The sequence below is a fragment of the Lucilia sericata genome, unplaced genomic scaffold (genome assembly GCF_015586225.1).
Source record: "Lucilia sericata isolate MDLA Ls3-8-SP2 unplaced genomic scaffold, ASM1558622v1 Contig000634F_arrow, whole genome shotgun sequence".
NCBI classification, from domain to species: Eukaryota; Metazoa; Arthropoda; class Insecta; order Diptera; family Calliphoridae; genus Lucilia; species Lucilia sericata.
The window spans coordinates 67,057-82,500 of record NW_023994640.1 but is presented as its reverse complement, the minus strand read 5'-3'; the positions used below and the strand labels follow the sequence as shown (position 1 = coordinate 82,500).

Below are 15,444 nucleotides of genomic sequence, written 5' to 3'. Positions count from 1 at the left end.
AAATTTCCTTGGATTTTTTTTTGAGCATTTCCATCTACCGTTTTAAAATTTATAAAGAAATTTTAGATGTTGATAGTAATTTTACTGATCTGAAATGAGAAAAAATTAATTTTTACATAAAAAAAATTGTAATTATCAGTTTTCTATAGATTATATTCTAGACAATCGAGTGGACTATAGACTAGACTAAGACTAGACTATAGACTAGGACTATAGGACTAGACTATAGACTAGACTATAGACAGACTTATAGACAGACTATAGACCTAGACTATAGACTAGACTATAGACTAGACTATAGACTAGACTATAGACTAGACTATAGACTATTTGACTATAGACTAGACTATAGACCTAGACTATAGACTAGACTATAGACTAGACTATAGACTAGACTATAGACTAGACTAGACTAGACTATAGACTAGACTATAGACTAGACTATAGACTAGACTATAGACTAGACTATAGACTAGACTATAGACTAGACTATAGACTAGACTATAGACTAGACTATAGACTAGACTATAGACTAGACTATAGACTAGACTATAGACTAGACTATAGACTAGACTATAGACTAGACTATAGACTAGACTATAGACTAGACTATAGACTAGACTATACTAGACTATAGACTAGACTATAGACTAGACTATAGACTAGACTATAGACTAGACTATAGACTAGACTATAGACTACTAGACTAGACTATAGACTAGACTATAGACTAGACTATAGACTAGACTATAGACTAGACTATAGACTAGACTATAGACTAGACTATAGACTAGACTATAGACTATAGACTAGACTATAGACTAGACTATAGACTAGACTATAGACTAGACTATAGACTAGACTATAGACTAGACTATAGACTAGACTATAGACTAGACTATAGACTAGACTATAGACTAACTATAGACTAGACTATAGACTAGACTATAGACTAGACTATAGACTAGACTATAGACTAGACTATAGACTAGACTATAGACTAGACTATAGACTAGACTATAGACTAGACTATAGACTAGACTATAGACTAGACTATAGACTACTATAGACTAGACTATAGACTAGACTATAGACTAGACTATAGACTAGACTATACTAGACTATAGACTAGACTATAGACTAGACTATAGACTAGACTATAGACTAGACTATAGACTAGACTATAAGACTAGACTATAGACTAGACTATAGACTAGACTAGAGACTAGACTATAGACTAGACTATAGACTAGACTATAGACTAGACTAGACTAGACTATAGACTAGACTATAGACTAGACTATAGACTAGACTATAGACTAGACTATAGACTAGACTATAGACTAGACTATAGACTAGACTATAGACTGGACTATAGACTGACTATAGACTAGACTATAGACTAGACTATAGACTAGACTATAGACTAGACTATAGACTAGACTATAGACTAGACTATAGACTAGACTATAGACTAGACTATACTAGACTAGACTAGAGTATAGATTAGAGTATAGATTAGACTATAGACTAGACTATAAAGTAGACTACAGACTAGACTATAGACTAGACTACAGACTAGACTATAGACTAGACTATAGACTAGATTATAGACTAGACTATAGACTAGACTATAGACTAGACTATAGACTAGATTATAGACTAGACTATAGACTAGACTATAGACTAGACTATAGACTAGATTATAGACTAGACTATAGAATAGACTATAGACTAGTCTATAGTCTAGTCTATATAGACTAGTCTATAGTCTAGTCTATATAGACTAGTCTATAGTCTAGTCTATAGACTAGACAATTGAACAGTGAAAAGTTTAATCTATATGAAAAATTTCCTAAATGTGAATTTTTATATTTATGAACATCTTATGGTATAAATGAACAGGGTTTGGGAGAAAGACATGTTCGATTCATAGTATTTATTAAAAATTCATTGCAGTTATGAATGATTTTTTCTGTGTAGTTAAATCCTTAATAATTAATTCACTAAAAATAAAATTAGGTCTTTATTACCAGTATTATAATCAGAGCTAATAAAATATTTATTATATTTATTTTAATTAATTGAAAAAAATTAAATAATTAACTCTTTTTAAGATTAAAAACAAACGCAATTTCTTTAGTTTACATTAAACTATTTGTCATTGAGAATTATTGTATGCATAATCAAGATAATTATTTAGATTTTCAGTAAACGTTCGTTTTGTGTTAATTAAATGCAAAACTCAATAAATATTAGTTGACACTTGTTGCGTATTGATTGGAAAATTACTTAATATTACAACTTTTAACTTAAATACAATAAATAAACAACGAATATTGTGTTACCCTATTTTAAAAAATTTTAATGTAATTGAAATTATAAACAGAAAAGTTTGTAAATATTTTTAAATATTAGTTTAAAATTTTATTTACTTGACATTTATTAAGTCGAAAATAATTTTCAAGTGACAGTTAAAAGTCATTGTCATTAAAAATACAAACAATAAACATTCTTGAAATTATTCTACAACCATATGAATGTACGTCTATACGGTAAGCTATTAAACAATAATAATAATAATACGAATAATAATCATAATAACAAAAATAAGAATCTGTAAATCCCAGTTGTTATACTTCTGAACTTGTTTAAGAAATTCTTATCAAATGCAAATGTCATTCGCTTATTATCTACTACAAATATGTATACAAACAATTATAATATTTTTTTTATTAGATTAAGTATTTAAACAACGACAAGTAGAAAAATATGATAGACTATTTGATGCCCTACAACTGCTTTAACCTTTAAAAGTAATTCAGAAACATTTGGGACCGATTCTTTCGAAATATATTACACCGATTTATTTGCTAATCGTATTTTAATAATTTCTAAAAATAAATAATAAAAACAGATTCTTTTAAAAATTCAGTGTGTTGAAAATTGAGAAATAAATAGTTTGAACATTTCTCTTGCAGTTACCCCACTGTGCCCTATACACATTATGAAAGTTTTTAATTTGCAAGCTTTTTTCCGCTTGTTTACTAATTACTGTAAGCATTTATTTTTTTAATATTTATTGCATAAGGATTATTTGTTTATTACAGACAACAACCAATTATATCGTCTCTTTTATTCTATTTATTTATTTATACCACATACAGTGCTTTCTTTTGTTGCCATTTTTATTTGCCTGCATCCAATTGTTGTGAAGATAATTTAATTATTTTTTCTCTTTACGATGACGTTTGTCAAATGGCAAAGAAGTTTAGATACAAAGTAAATAAGTGTGTTTAAACAATTGTGTGTAAATTTTTTAGTTCATAATTAGAAACGTTACGGAAATTATTAAACTATCAGCGATATTAAATTATAATTATAATTTAGTGATCACTTTGATACGAAAATTTTATGATATATTGAACATTTATTTTGCCAAAGTTAACATTAGTTGTGTTTTGTTGCCTAACGTTCAAAGGCAATTTCATAAATTTAAAAATTTATAAACGTTAGGAGTTAACGTGTAAAATTATACAAGTTATTTTAACGTTGATAAAAGTGCTACCAATTCAAAATAAAAAATACAAATATTAATGTGTTTATGTCAAACAATAAAAAAATATTTTAAAATAAAATTTAAATCAAAGAAAATTACCAAATAAAAAAAACCTTTTCAAGAAATTGTAAATAATTTCAAGATTAGCAGATTTCTTCTGTGGAGTGATGCCAAGTCAGGTAATGTTCGTTTTGTTGCTAACTTTAAGCGTTAACACTCATTGATAGCAACAAAACACAACTATTATTAATTTACATTAAATATTATTATGTATATTAATTAATATAAAACCTTTAAATTTTAGTTCAGTTCTAGTTTAGTTCTGTTCAGTGTTTAGTTCATTCTAGTTCAGTTCTAGTTCAGTTCTAGTTCAGTTTCTAGTTCAGTTCTAGTTCAGTTCTAGTTCAGTTCTAGTTCAGTTCAGTTCAGTTCTAGTTCAGTTCTAGGTTCAGTTCTAGTTCTAGTTCAGTTCTAGTTCTAGTTCAGTTCGAGTTTCAGTTCTAGTTTCATTCTAGTTCAGTTCTAGTTCAGTTCTAGTTCATTTCTAGTTCAGTTCTAGTTCTAGTTTCTGTTCTAGTTCAGTTCTAGTTCAGTTCTAGTTTCAGTTCTAGTTCAGTTCTAGTTCAGTTCTAGTTCAGTTCTAGTTCAGTTCTAGTTCCATTTCTAGTTCAGTTCTAGTTTCTAGTTCAGTTCTAGTTCAGTTCTAGTTCAGTTCTAGTTCAGTTCTAGTTCAGTTCTAGTTCACGTTCTAGTTCAGTTCTAGTTCAGTTCTAGTTCAGTTCTAGTTCAGTTCTAGTTCAGTTCTAGGTTCAGTTCTAGTTCAGTTCTAGTTCTAGTTCTAGTTCGTCAGTTCTAGTCAGTTCTAGTTCAGTTCTAGTTCAGTCTAGTTCAGTTCTAGTTCAGTTCTAGTTCAGTTCTAGTTCAGTTAGTTCTAGTTCAGATCTAGTTCAGATCTAGTTCTAGCTCAGTTCTAGTTCAGATCTAGTTCAGTTCTAGTTCTGTTCTAGTTCAGATCTAGTTCTAGTTTACTTCTAGTTTAGTTCTAGTTCAGTTCTAGTTCTTAATAAAATTTCAAATCATAAGATGTAGTGTAGAAAATAGTTGTCCGAAGTTGGATTTTAATTGTTTTTGTTTTTAAATAAATTTGTAAATAATTGTATTCATATAATGTAGATATTTTTAAACGTAATTTTTCTAATACGAAATTGTTAATAGTTTTGTTTACATAGAAATAAATATGCAATATAATAATAAAAATAAATAATGTATTTGCAGTTAAGTGTGTGAGTGTCGATCTAGTCTATAAATCTAAATGTCGGTAATGCAGTTAACAGTGACAAATCACATATTAAATGATATATACGATCAAAGATAAACTGACAGACCGATAAAAAAATACACATAAAAAAATATAAAAAAAAAATTTATATAAATGCATTAATGCATTTTTATGTTGCAAAATGTGTATTTAAAAATTGTGAAAAATTCTCTTCATTTAATGGTTTAATATTACATATTTTAAAGAAACTAGCAAAATATATCTGCTGCGAACAATTCCATTGCGCATTTTTCTGGATGGTGCACTGGCTGGCAGTTGACAGTGTACAATGCCAATGTGAAATAAAAGCACATCGAAAAATTGCATTAGATTCGAGGAAGTCTTGCTGAGTTTGTAGGTTTTTTCTAAAACATATTTTTGCTTTTTATAATAATTTTACACAAAGGTTAGTTATCAGCAGGTTAACTAATTTCATACTAATGCCATTCAGTGATCATTGTGTTTTATTCTGATAATATTTACTAGAGACGTTTTCAATTAACAAAGGCTAGAGATTGAGAATGATTTTAGATTCGAATCTAATGTTGCTAAAACGCCAGAGTCGATATAATAAGAAAAGTTGTAATAGAAAAAATTATGTATTTTGTATGCAAATTAGTTACATATACTATGTATCTTTATATGTATAAGATCAAAGTGCAGTCTAAGGGGACGTACATAATTACATTCAAGACTAATAGGGAAGTAATTTTTTTATTCTAATTCAGTTTTATTCCAATCTAACCATTAACTAAAAAGCAGAATTAATGACTTTTTTCACTCAAGACTAATAGGGAAATAATATTGTAGTTCTAATTCAGTTCTAGTTCAGTTTTAGTTCAGTTCTAGTTCAGTTCTAGTTCAGTTCTAGTTCAGTACTAGTCAGTTCTAGTTCAGTTCTAGTTCAGTTCTAGTTCAGTTCTAGTTCAGTTCTAGTCAGTTCTAGTTCAGTTCTAGTTCAGTTCTAGTTCAGTTCTAGTTCAGTTCTAGTTCAGTTCTAGTTCAGTTCTAGTTCAGTTCTAGTTCAGTTCTAGTTCAGTTCTAGTTCAGTTCTAGTTCAGTTCTAGTTCAGTTCTAGTTCAGTTCTAGTTCAGTTCTAGTTCAGTTCTAGTTCAGTTCTAGTTCAGTTCTAGTTCAGTTCTAGTTCAGTTCTAGTTCAGTTCTAGTTCAGTTCTAGTTCAGTTCAGTTCTAGTTCTAGTTCAGTTCTAGTTCAGTTCTAGTTCAGTTCTAGTTCTAGTTCAGTTCTAGTTCAGTTCTAGTTCAGTTCTAGTTCAGTTCTAGTTCAGTTCTAGTTCAGTTCTAGTTCAGTTCTAGTTCAGTTCTAGTTCAGTTCTAGTTCAGTTCTAGTTCAGTTCTAGTTCAGTTCTAGTTCAGTTCTAGTTCAGTTCTAGTTCATTTCTAGTTCAGTTCTAGTTCAGTTCTAGTTTCAGTTCTAGTTCAGTTCTAGTTCAGTTCTAGTTCAGTTCTAGTTCAGTTCTAGTTCAGTTCTAGTTCAGTTCTAGTTCAGTTCTAGTTCAGTTCTAGTTCAGTTCTAGTTTCAGTTCTAGTTCAGTTCTAGTTCAGTTCTAGTTCAGTTCTAGTTCAGTTCTAGTTCAGTTCTAGTTCAGTTCTAGTTCAGTTCTAGTTCAGTTCTAGTTCAGTTCTAGTTCAGTTCTAGTTCAGTTCTAGTTCAGTTCTAGTTCAGTTCTAGTTCAGTTCTATTCAGTTCTAGTTCAGTTCTAGTTCAGTTCTAGTTCAGTTCTAGTTCAGTTCTAGTTCAGTTCTAGTTCATTCTAGTTCAGTTCTAGTTCAGTTCTAGTTCAGTTCTAGTTCAGTTCTAGTTCAGTTCTAGTCAGTTCTAGTTCATTCTAGTTCAGTTCTATTCAGTTCTAGTTCAGTTCTAGTTCAGTTCTAGTTCAGTTCTAGTTCAGTTCTAGTTCAGTTCTAGTTTCAGTTCAGTTCAGTTCAGTTCAGTTCTAGTTCAGTTCTAGTTCAGTTCTAGTTCAGTTCTAGTTCAGTTCTAGTTCAGTTCTAGTTCATTTCTAGTTCAGTTCTAGTTCAGTTCTAGTTCAGTTCTAGTTTTCATTTTTTTTCTTTTTTTTCAGTTGTTCTAGTTCAGTTCTTGCGTTCTAGTTCAGTTCTAGTTCAGTTCTAGTTCAGTTCTAGTTCAGTTCTAGTTCAGTTCTAGTTCAGTTCTAGTTCAGTTCTAGTTCAGTTCTAGTTCAGTTCTAGTTCATTCTAGTTCAGTTCTAGTTCAGTTCTAGTTCAGTTCTAGTTCAGTTCTAGTTCAGTTCTAGTTCATTCTAGTTCAGTTCTAGTTCAGTTCTAGTTCAGTTCTAGTTCAGTTCTAGTTCAGTTCTAGTTCAGTTCTAGTTCAGTTCTAGTTCAGTTCTAGTTCAGTTCTAGTTCAGTTCTAGTTCAGTTCTAGTTCAGTTCTAGTTCAGTTCTAGTTCAGTTCTAGTTCAGTTCTAGTTCAGTTCTAGTTCAGTTCTAGTTCAGTTCTAGTTCAGTTCTAGTTCAGTTCTAGTTCAGTTCTAGTTCAGTTCTAGTTCAGTTCTAGTTCAGTTCTAGTTCAGTTCTAGTTCAGTTCTAGTTCAGTTCGTAGTTCAGTTCTATTTCAGTTCTAGTCAGTCTATTTCAGTTCTAGTTCAGTTCTAGTTCAGTTCTAGTTCAGTTCTAGTTCAGTTCTAGTTCAGTTCTAGTTCAGTTCTAGTTCAGTTCTAGTTCAGTTCTAGTTCATAGTTCAGTTCTAGTTCAGTTCTAGTTCAGTTCTAGTTCAGTTCTAGTTTCAGTTCTAGTTCAGTTCTAGTTCAGTTCTAGTTCAGTTCTAGTTCAAGTTCTAGTTCAGTTCTAGTTCAGTTCTAGTTCAGTTCTAGTTCAGTTTAGTTCAGTTCTAGTTCAGTTCTAGTTCAGTTCTAGTTCAGTTCTAGTTCAGTCTAGTTCAGTTCTAGTTCAGTTCTAGTTCAGTTCTAGTTCAGTTCTAGTCAGTTCTAGTTTCAGTTCTAGTTCAGTTCTAGTTTCAGTTCTAGTTCAGTTCTAGTTCAGTTCTAGTTCAGTTCTAGTTCAGTTCTAGTTCAGTTGATCTGTTTAAGGTTCTAGTTAAGTTCTAGTTCAGTTCTAGATTCAGTTCTAGTTCAGTTCAGTTCTAGTTCAGTTCGAGTTCAGTTCTAGTTCAGTTCTAGTTCAGTTCTAGTTCAGTTCTAGTTCAGTTCTAGTTCAGTTCTAGTTAAGTTCTAGTTCAGTCTAGTTCAGTTCTAGTTCAGTTCTAGTTCAGTTCTAGTTCAGTTCTAGTTCAGTTCAGTTCAGTTCTAGTTCAGTTCTAGTTCAGTTCTAGTTTCAGTTCTAGTTCAGTTCTAGGTTCAGTTCTAGTTTCTAGTTCAGTTCTAGTTCAGTTCTAGTTCAGTTCTAGTTCAGTTCTAGTTGCAGTTCTAGTTCAGTTCTAGTTCAGTTCTAGTTCAGTTCTAGTTCAGTTCTAGTTCAGTTCTAGTTCAGTTCTAGTTCAGTTCTAGTTCAGTTCTAGTTCAGTTCTAGTTCAGTTCTAGTTCAGTTCTAGTTCAGTTCTAGTTCAGTTCTAGTTCAGTTCTAGTTCAGTTCTAGTTCAGTTCTAGTTCAGTTCTAGTTCAGGTTCTAGTTCAGTTCTAGTTCAGTTCTAGTTCAGTTCTAGTTCAGTTCTAGTTCAGTTCTAGTTCAGTTCTAGTTCAGTTCTAGTTCAGTTCTAGTTCAGTTCTAGTTCAGTTCTAGTTCAGTTCTAGTTCAGTTCTAGTTCAGTTCTAGTTCAGTTCTAGTTCAGTTCTAGTTCAGTTCTAGTTCAGTTCTAGTTCAGTTCTAGTTCAGTTCTAGTTCAGTTCTAGTTCAGTTCTAGTTCAGTTCTAGTTCAGTTCTAGTTCAGTTCTAGTTCAGTTCTAGTTCAGTTTCTAGTTCAGTTCTAGTTCAGTTCTAGTTCAGTTCTAGTTCAGTTCTAGTTCAGTTCTAGTTCAGTTCTAGTTCAGTTCTAGTTCAGTTCTAGTTCAGTTCTAGTTCAGTTCTAGTTCAGTTCTAGTTCAGTTCTAGTTCAGTTCTAGTTCAGTTCTAGTTCAGTTCTAGTTCAGTTCTAGTTCAGTTCTAGTTCAGTTCTAGTTCAGTTCTAGTTCAGTTCTAGTTCAGTTCTAGTTCAGTTCTAGTTCAGTTTCTAGTTCAGTTCTAGTTCAGTTCTAGTTCAGTTCTAGTTCAGTTCTAGTTCAGTTCTAGTTCAGTTCTAGTTCAGTTCTAGTTCAGTTCTAGTTCAGTTCTAGTTCAGTTCTAGTTCAGTTCTAGTTCAGTTCTAGTTCAGTTCTAGTTCAGTTCTAGTTCAGTTCTAGTTCAGTTCTAGTTCAGTTCTAGTTCAGTTCTAGTTCAGTTCTAGTTCAGTTCTAGTTCAGTTCTAGTTCAGTTCTAGTTCAGTTCTATTCAGTTCTAGTTCAGTTCTAGTTCAGTTCTAGTTCAGTTCTAGTTCAGTTCTAGTTCAGTTATAGTTCAGTTCTAGTTGAGTTCTAGTTCAGTTCTAGTTCAGTTCTAGTTCAGTTCTAGTTCAGTTCTAGTTCAGTTCTAGTTCTTTTAGTTCAGTTCTAGTTCAGTTCTAGTTCTAGTTCTAGTTCAGTTCTAGTTTAGTTCTAGTTCAGTTCTAGTTTAGTTCTAGTTCAGTTCCTGTTCAGTTCTTTTTCTAGTTCTAGTTAATTTTTAGTAAAGTTCTAGTTCAATTCTAGTTCAGTTCTAGTTCAATTCAAGTTCATTTTTAGTTCAGCTATATTATGTATATTTTTATAAATCATGAAAGGAGTTTATTTTAATTTTGAATCATTATTCCCTGTTATATAGGGAATCATTATTCCCTGTTATTTGAATATGAACTTGAAAACATTTTAACTTTTTTATAATAAAAGTTAAAATTTAACAGTTATAAATAAAATTACCAAAATTTGGTCTTGGAACTTGAAAAATTTGAAGCTTTAAATTAAAAATAAACAATATTTAAAAAACACTGTATAACCTCTTTCTGTCCTAAATGAGCGCAACGTATTTAGTTTAAAAGTTATTTAATTACTTTTAATAATATCGTTTAGTAATTAAGTCATAAATATTAATTATTCGTTTTACTTTTAGAAATTGTCGTAAAAGTCAATAGTATTGGAAATATTTTGTTGAAGTTCTGGTTTAAATGATCTAATATTTAGTCTAATGGGCAGTGATCGTATTTATTGTCTAATGTGACGTTTGTCTTGTTTTAAATCACCAACATCCTCTAGAAATTAATTAAATTTGCATTAATTAAAATCGTTTTTTATAACTACTTGTGGTGTGGACTTTTGTTTTTGTTTTTACATATTTGTAGCATTTCTTTTTTGGACCTGATGTGGCTGGGTCAGTATTTTAAATTTGTAATAATTTAACATTGAACTAATTAAAAACAACAAATCACCCACCACCAGTTCCACTACTTATAATAATTCTCCAACTACTACTAAAACTATTAGAACAATAACGTTAAACATCTACTTAATTTGTTTAGAAATGTCATATAAATTTAAAATTAGTACGTGTTGACAGTAAAACAAAAAACTACATTCATATGTAAGTAAGTGTGCAAATGTACGTGGATTAAATAATAATTAAGTTCAAAATAATATTACGATGATAGAATTGTCCACTGGCAAAAACGTCATAATGCAAAATATTTTAAATCTATCATTTAAGATTTGTAATTGATAATTTAATAACATACATTTTTAATTATTTTATCCTTTAAATACATTTCCTAACTCCATATTATTATTTTTTAATATTTAATACTTTATATTTGGAGCAAGTTAAATTTAAATTTAACAAAAACTTCTCAACTCACCCTCGTATGTAATTTAATAAAAAACAAAGCAATTCTTTTCACTAACTAAAAAAGGGCGCTAAAATGCTTCAAATAAATATCGCCTGAGTTTTTTTAATTTCAAATATTTCCTAGCTTAAAGATTCTTCAGAACACTAATGTGTGACACAAGTCCATTTAAATCAATTGTTCGCTCATTTTATCAACGACTTCGAAAGTGCGTTTCCTACGAAGTGATCGCACATAGTAATGTGGGAATGGGAATTAAACGCTCATAAATAAATTAACGGTGACATAAATAAAATTAAAAAAAAAAAGAAAAATAAACAAAATTCATATGTTTTAGTACGAATTTAGTTGATGTGCGCCAGAATTGCTAAAGTCAAGGCAAGATTATTCCTGAGTTTTAAATTGATCTCTCTTTAAGCTAATTTTTTATTTGTCGAAATGAGCAGTTATCACAACACATTCTCCACAACTGAAGAGTGTTTTTTTCCTGCGATCACTTCGTACGATTGAAGCACGACAAATTAGCCAGCATCCACATTAGTTGCCGGCTAATTTTGTGATTTTACTGGTGATAAAAAAGTGCGTTGACTTTTAGATTTTTATCTTAAAATGTGTTTTTTTATGTCTATAGAGTAGTTGTAGAGTATATTGCGATAGGTCAAGGTCTTTTAGATACGATGTAAGAAAACGTTTGTGTTTAGAATTTTTTAGAAAGAGAGGAATTTTGGAAATTGAAGTTTTTGACTAATTTAAGTCAAATAAGAAGTAGAGTAAATGAACATGTTTAGTTCAGTTCTAGTTCAGTTCTAATTCAGTTCTAGTTCAGTTCTAGTTCAGTTCTAGTTCAGTTCTAGTTCAGTTCTAGTTCAGTTCTAGTTCAGTTCTAGTTCAGTTCTAGTTCAGTTCTAGTTCAGTTCTAGTTCAGTTCTAGTTCAGTTCTAGTTCAGTTCTAGTTCAGTTCTAGTTCAGTTCTAGTTCAGTTCTAGTTCAGTTCTAGTTCAGTTCTAGTTCAGTTCTAGTTCAGTTCTAGTTCAGTTCTAGTTCAGTTCTAGTTCAGTTCTAGTTCAGTTCTAGTTCAGTTCTAGTTCAGTTCTAGTTCAGTTCTAGTTCAGTTCTAGTTCAGTTCTAGTTCAGTTCTAGTTCAGTTCTAGTTCAGTTCTAGTTCAGTTCTAGTTCAGTTCTAGTTCAGTTCTAGTTCAGTTCTAGTTCAGTTCTAGTTCAGTTCTAGTTCAGTTCTAGTTCAGTTCTAGTTCAGTTCTAGTTCAGTTCTAGTTCAGTTCTAGTTCAGTTCTAGTTCAGTTCTAGTTCAGTTCTAGTTCAGTTCTAGTTCAGTTCTAGTTCAGTTCTAGTTCAGTTCTAGTTCAGTTCTAGTTCAGTTCTAGTTCAGTTCTAGTTCAGTTCTAGTTCAGTTCTAGTTCAGTTCTAGTTCAGTTCTAGTTCAGTTCTAGTCAGTTCTAGTTCAGTTCTAGTCAGTTCTAGTTCAGTTCTAGTTCAGTTCTAGTTCAGTTCTAGTTCAGTTCTAGTTCAGTTCTAGTTCAGTTCTAGTTCAGTTCTAGTTCAGTTCTAGTTCAGTTCTAGTTCAGTTCTAGTTCAGTTCTAGTTCAGTTCTAGTTCAGTTCTAGTTCAGTTCTAGTTCAGTTCTAGTTCAGTTCTAGTTCAGTTCTAGTTCAGTTCTAGTTCAGTTCTAGTTCAGTTCTAGTTCAGTTCTAGTTCAGTTCTAGTTCAGTTCTAGTTCAGTTCTAGTTCAGTTCTAGTTCAGTTCTAGTTCAGTTCTAGTTCAGTTCTAGTTCAGTTCTAGTTCAGTTCTAGTTCAGTTCTAGTTCAGTTCTAGTTCAGTTCTAGTTCAGTTTCTAGTTCTAGTTCAGTTTTAGTTCACGTTCTAGTCAGTTCTATTCAGTTCTAGTTCAGTTCTAGTTCAGTTCTAGTTCCGGTTCTAGTTCAGTTCTAGTTCAGTTCTAGTTCATTTCTAGTTCAGTTCTAGTCAGTTCTGTTCAGTTTAGTTCAGTTCTAGTTCAGTTCTAGTTCAGTTTCTAGTTCAGTTCTAGTTAGTTCTAGTTCAGTTCTAGTTCAGTTCTAGTTCCGTTCATAGTTCAGTTCTAGTTCAGTTCTAGTTCAGTTCTAGTTCAGTTCTAGTTCAGTTCTAGTTCAGTTCTAGTTCAGTTCTAGTTCAGTTTCTAGTTCAGTTCTAGTTCAGTTCTAGTTCAGTCTAGTTCAGTTCTAGTTCAGTTCTAGTTCAGTTCTAGTTCAGTTCTAGTTCAGTTCTAGTCAGTTCTAGTTCAGTTCTAGTTCAGTTCTAGTTCAGTTCTAGTTCAGTTCTAGTTCAGTTCTAGTTCAGTTCAGTTCCGTTCTAGTTCAGTTCTAGTCAGTTCTAGTTCCAGTTTCTTTAGTTCAGTTCTAGTTCAGTTCTAGTTCATTCTAGTTCAGTTCTAGTCAGTTCTAGTTCAGTTCTAGTTCAGTTCTAGTTCAGTTCTAGTTCAGTTCTAGTTCAGTTCTAGTTCAGTTCTAGTTCAGTTCTAGTTCAGTTCTAGTTCAGTTCTAGTTCCGTTCTAGTTCAGTTCTAGTTCAGTTCTAGTTCATTATTATTAAAAAATTCCCTTATTAGCAGATTATTCTCAAATCTGTTCTAACTGTCAAGGATCATATTATGGAGAGTACTATAATTCTAGAAAATAATGACAAGTTTTACTCAATCCCTATAATGATCTTAAAAGATATCTATGTAGATCTTTAGAGTCTACAAAATTAAATGTTGCAGAACTTCTAAAAGGATATTTTGGGAATTCTTATTATGCTTATCATTGCTATATAAAGCTCTAATAAAATATTGATGTGCTATTAAAGTAAAAAATAAAATTTCTAGTTTGCAGTTTTATTTTACAAACAATAAATAATTTACCTTTTCAAAGTTAATTCCAAATGCTACAATGATGATAACACCGGCTCAGCTTCAATTTGTTATATTTTTTCTTTCACAAAAAATTTCGAATCACGTTTTTCAGTTTTCGTTTAGTGACACGTACAAACGTTAGAAATTAAATTCACAGTAAGTGTTTAACAATAAAATTGTAAATTTTCATTGTTCACCAAAAGAAAAAGATCTCATTAAAAATAAATTGTGCACTTAATTGATTTAAATATTCCAGTGGATTTTATTTAAATGTTACATTTTTATACACAAATATAATTTTTTATAGAAATTGATTATTTTTTCATTTGAGTTTCTTGAATGTCTTGATATTTTAAGAACAAATGGGAAAAGATGCCTGTAACCAAAAGAAAAGAAATAAATTATAAGTAAAAAGTATTATTTATACTTTTAGAGACAACACAAAAAGGCTAGACAAGATTGAGGATCTTGCTATTGGTGGTGGTGATTGTGGTGATGAAGTGATAATGATAATAATAATAGATTGATTATCTACTTGAAAGTTGAACAGCATGTGTTTAATAAACAAAACAATTGTTATAATAATAAATATTTATTTATTTCTTTTGTTGTTCACTTTTAGCACATTTTTAGCGATTGTAAGTTATCATCATCAACATTTACACGCGATTCCAAAAATTATCATTATCTTAATGAAAAAGACGATAATGATGATCACGATCGTATGTAACAAACCAAAAACAAAATAAGGGTTCAAAAAAAATAATAAAAAACAAAAAAGAATGAATGAAAATATGAGTGAATGACAGATTGTTGTAGTGATCGTTACTAGCGGTAGTAGAATGACACAGATTTTTTTATTTATATTATTTTAGTTAATGTTTTAGCACAACTTGTGATGATTTTTTATTTAAAAAAATATATTTCTATTTTCTCTTTGTTTTTTATGAATTGTCACTGAAAACTTGGTTTTTAAAAAATGCGTGTTATAAATATTTCACTTTTGTTTTTATTTCTTAAGTTGTGCTTTCGATTTAATTTTAACTATTATATTCAATAATATTTCAAATATACCACAAAACACAAAAATTTATAAACCGGAAGTATTTGCAAGGATAATGTTTAATCAAAATATATTGTATGGACTAACTCGTGCATTTGTGTCAAACGTTTAATCTGTAACTGATTTTACAAATCTTCATTAAATTGATTTTCTGTTCCCACTAAAATTTAACTCAAAGTTTTTGAGTTGATTTTTTTTTAAATGATTTAATATTTATTCCAAGACTTTTCTTTTCGTTTACGCGAAAATAACAACCTGTTGCAGGAATAACTCGTTTGTCAATGCCTTCCGTACCGTTAGTCTGTAGTCATTAGAATATCTAAAGCATCCGATCGTCTCTCACAATATATTCGAATACTTTTTAGTTCGTAGACTTAAAGTTTATGTCTGAGCTGGCACGATAATCGTAATATACTAACTAGTAAGTAACTAGTATACAATATGAGTAGAAAAAACTGTTACTGCAAAAAAAGAAAATACAAATGGAAAAAAGTTGAACAAAAATCTACGTTATTTTTTTTTTTGTTGTTTCGCTTAGAATTCATGTCAGTGGCACCGTTGTAGTATTCGCGCGGTGTTTCGATGATAATCGTTGTGTTGGTATTGGTGTTTTATTGTTGGGATTTTGATCATCCATCGTAAGGGAATAAGACTCAATCTCTTATCATCACAGACAAACAAATATTTGGTCTCGCTTATATTCAAAATATTTTTATTACAGACGTGTGAGTAGTAAAATGAACGAAAAAAAAAACAATCACTCAATAAAATATCAAAGAGATTAAAATGATA

At 30.5% G+C, this 15,444-nt stretch overlaps 1 protein-coding gene across 1 annotated transcript in view; it reads right to left on the bottom strand.

The window, feature by feature from the left end:
- Positions 1-15,108, bottom strand: part of LOC119606907 — a 22,412-nt gene extending 7,304 nt beyond the window's left edge. Inside the window, 3 exon segments of the mRNA XM_037960569.1 lie at positions 1-89; positions 13,599-13,965; positions 14,908-15,108. The exon segment at positions 1-89 is cut by the window's left edge and continues 1,454 nt beyond it. The gene's annotated coding sequence lies outside the window, so the exon portion shown is untranslated.
- Between the last annotated feature and the right edge of the window lie 336 nt (positions 15,109-15,444).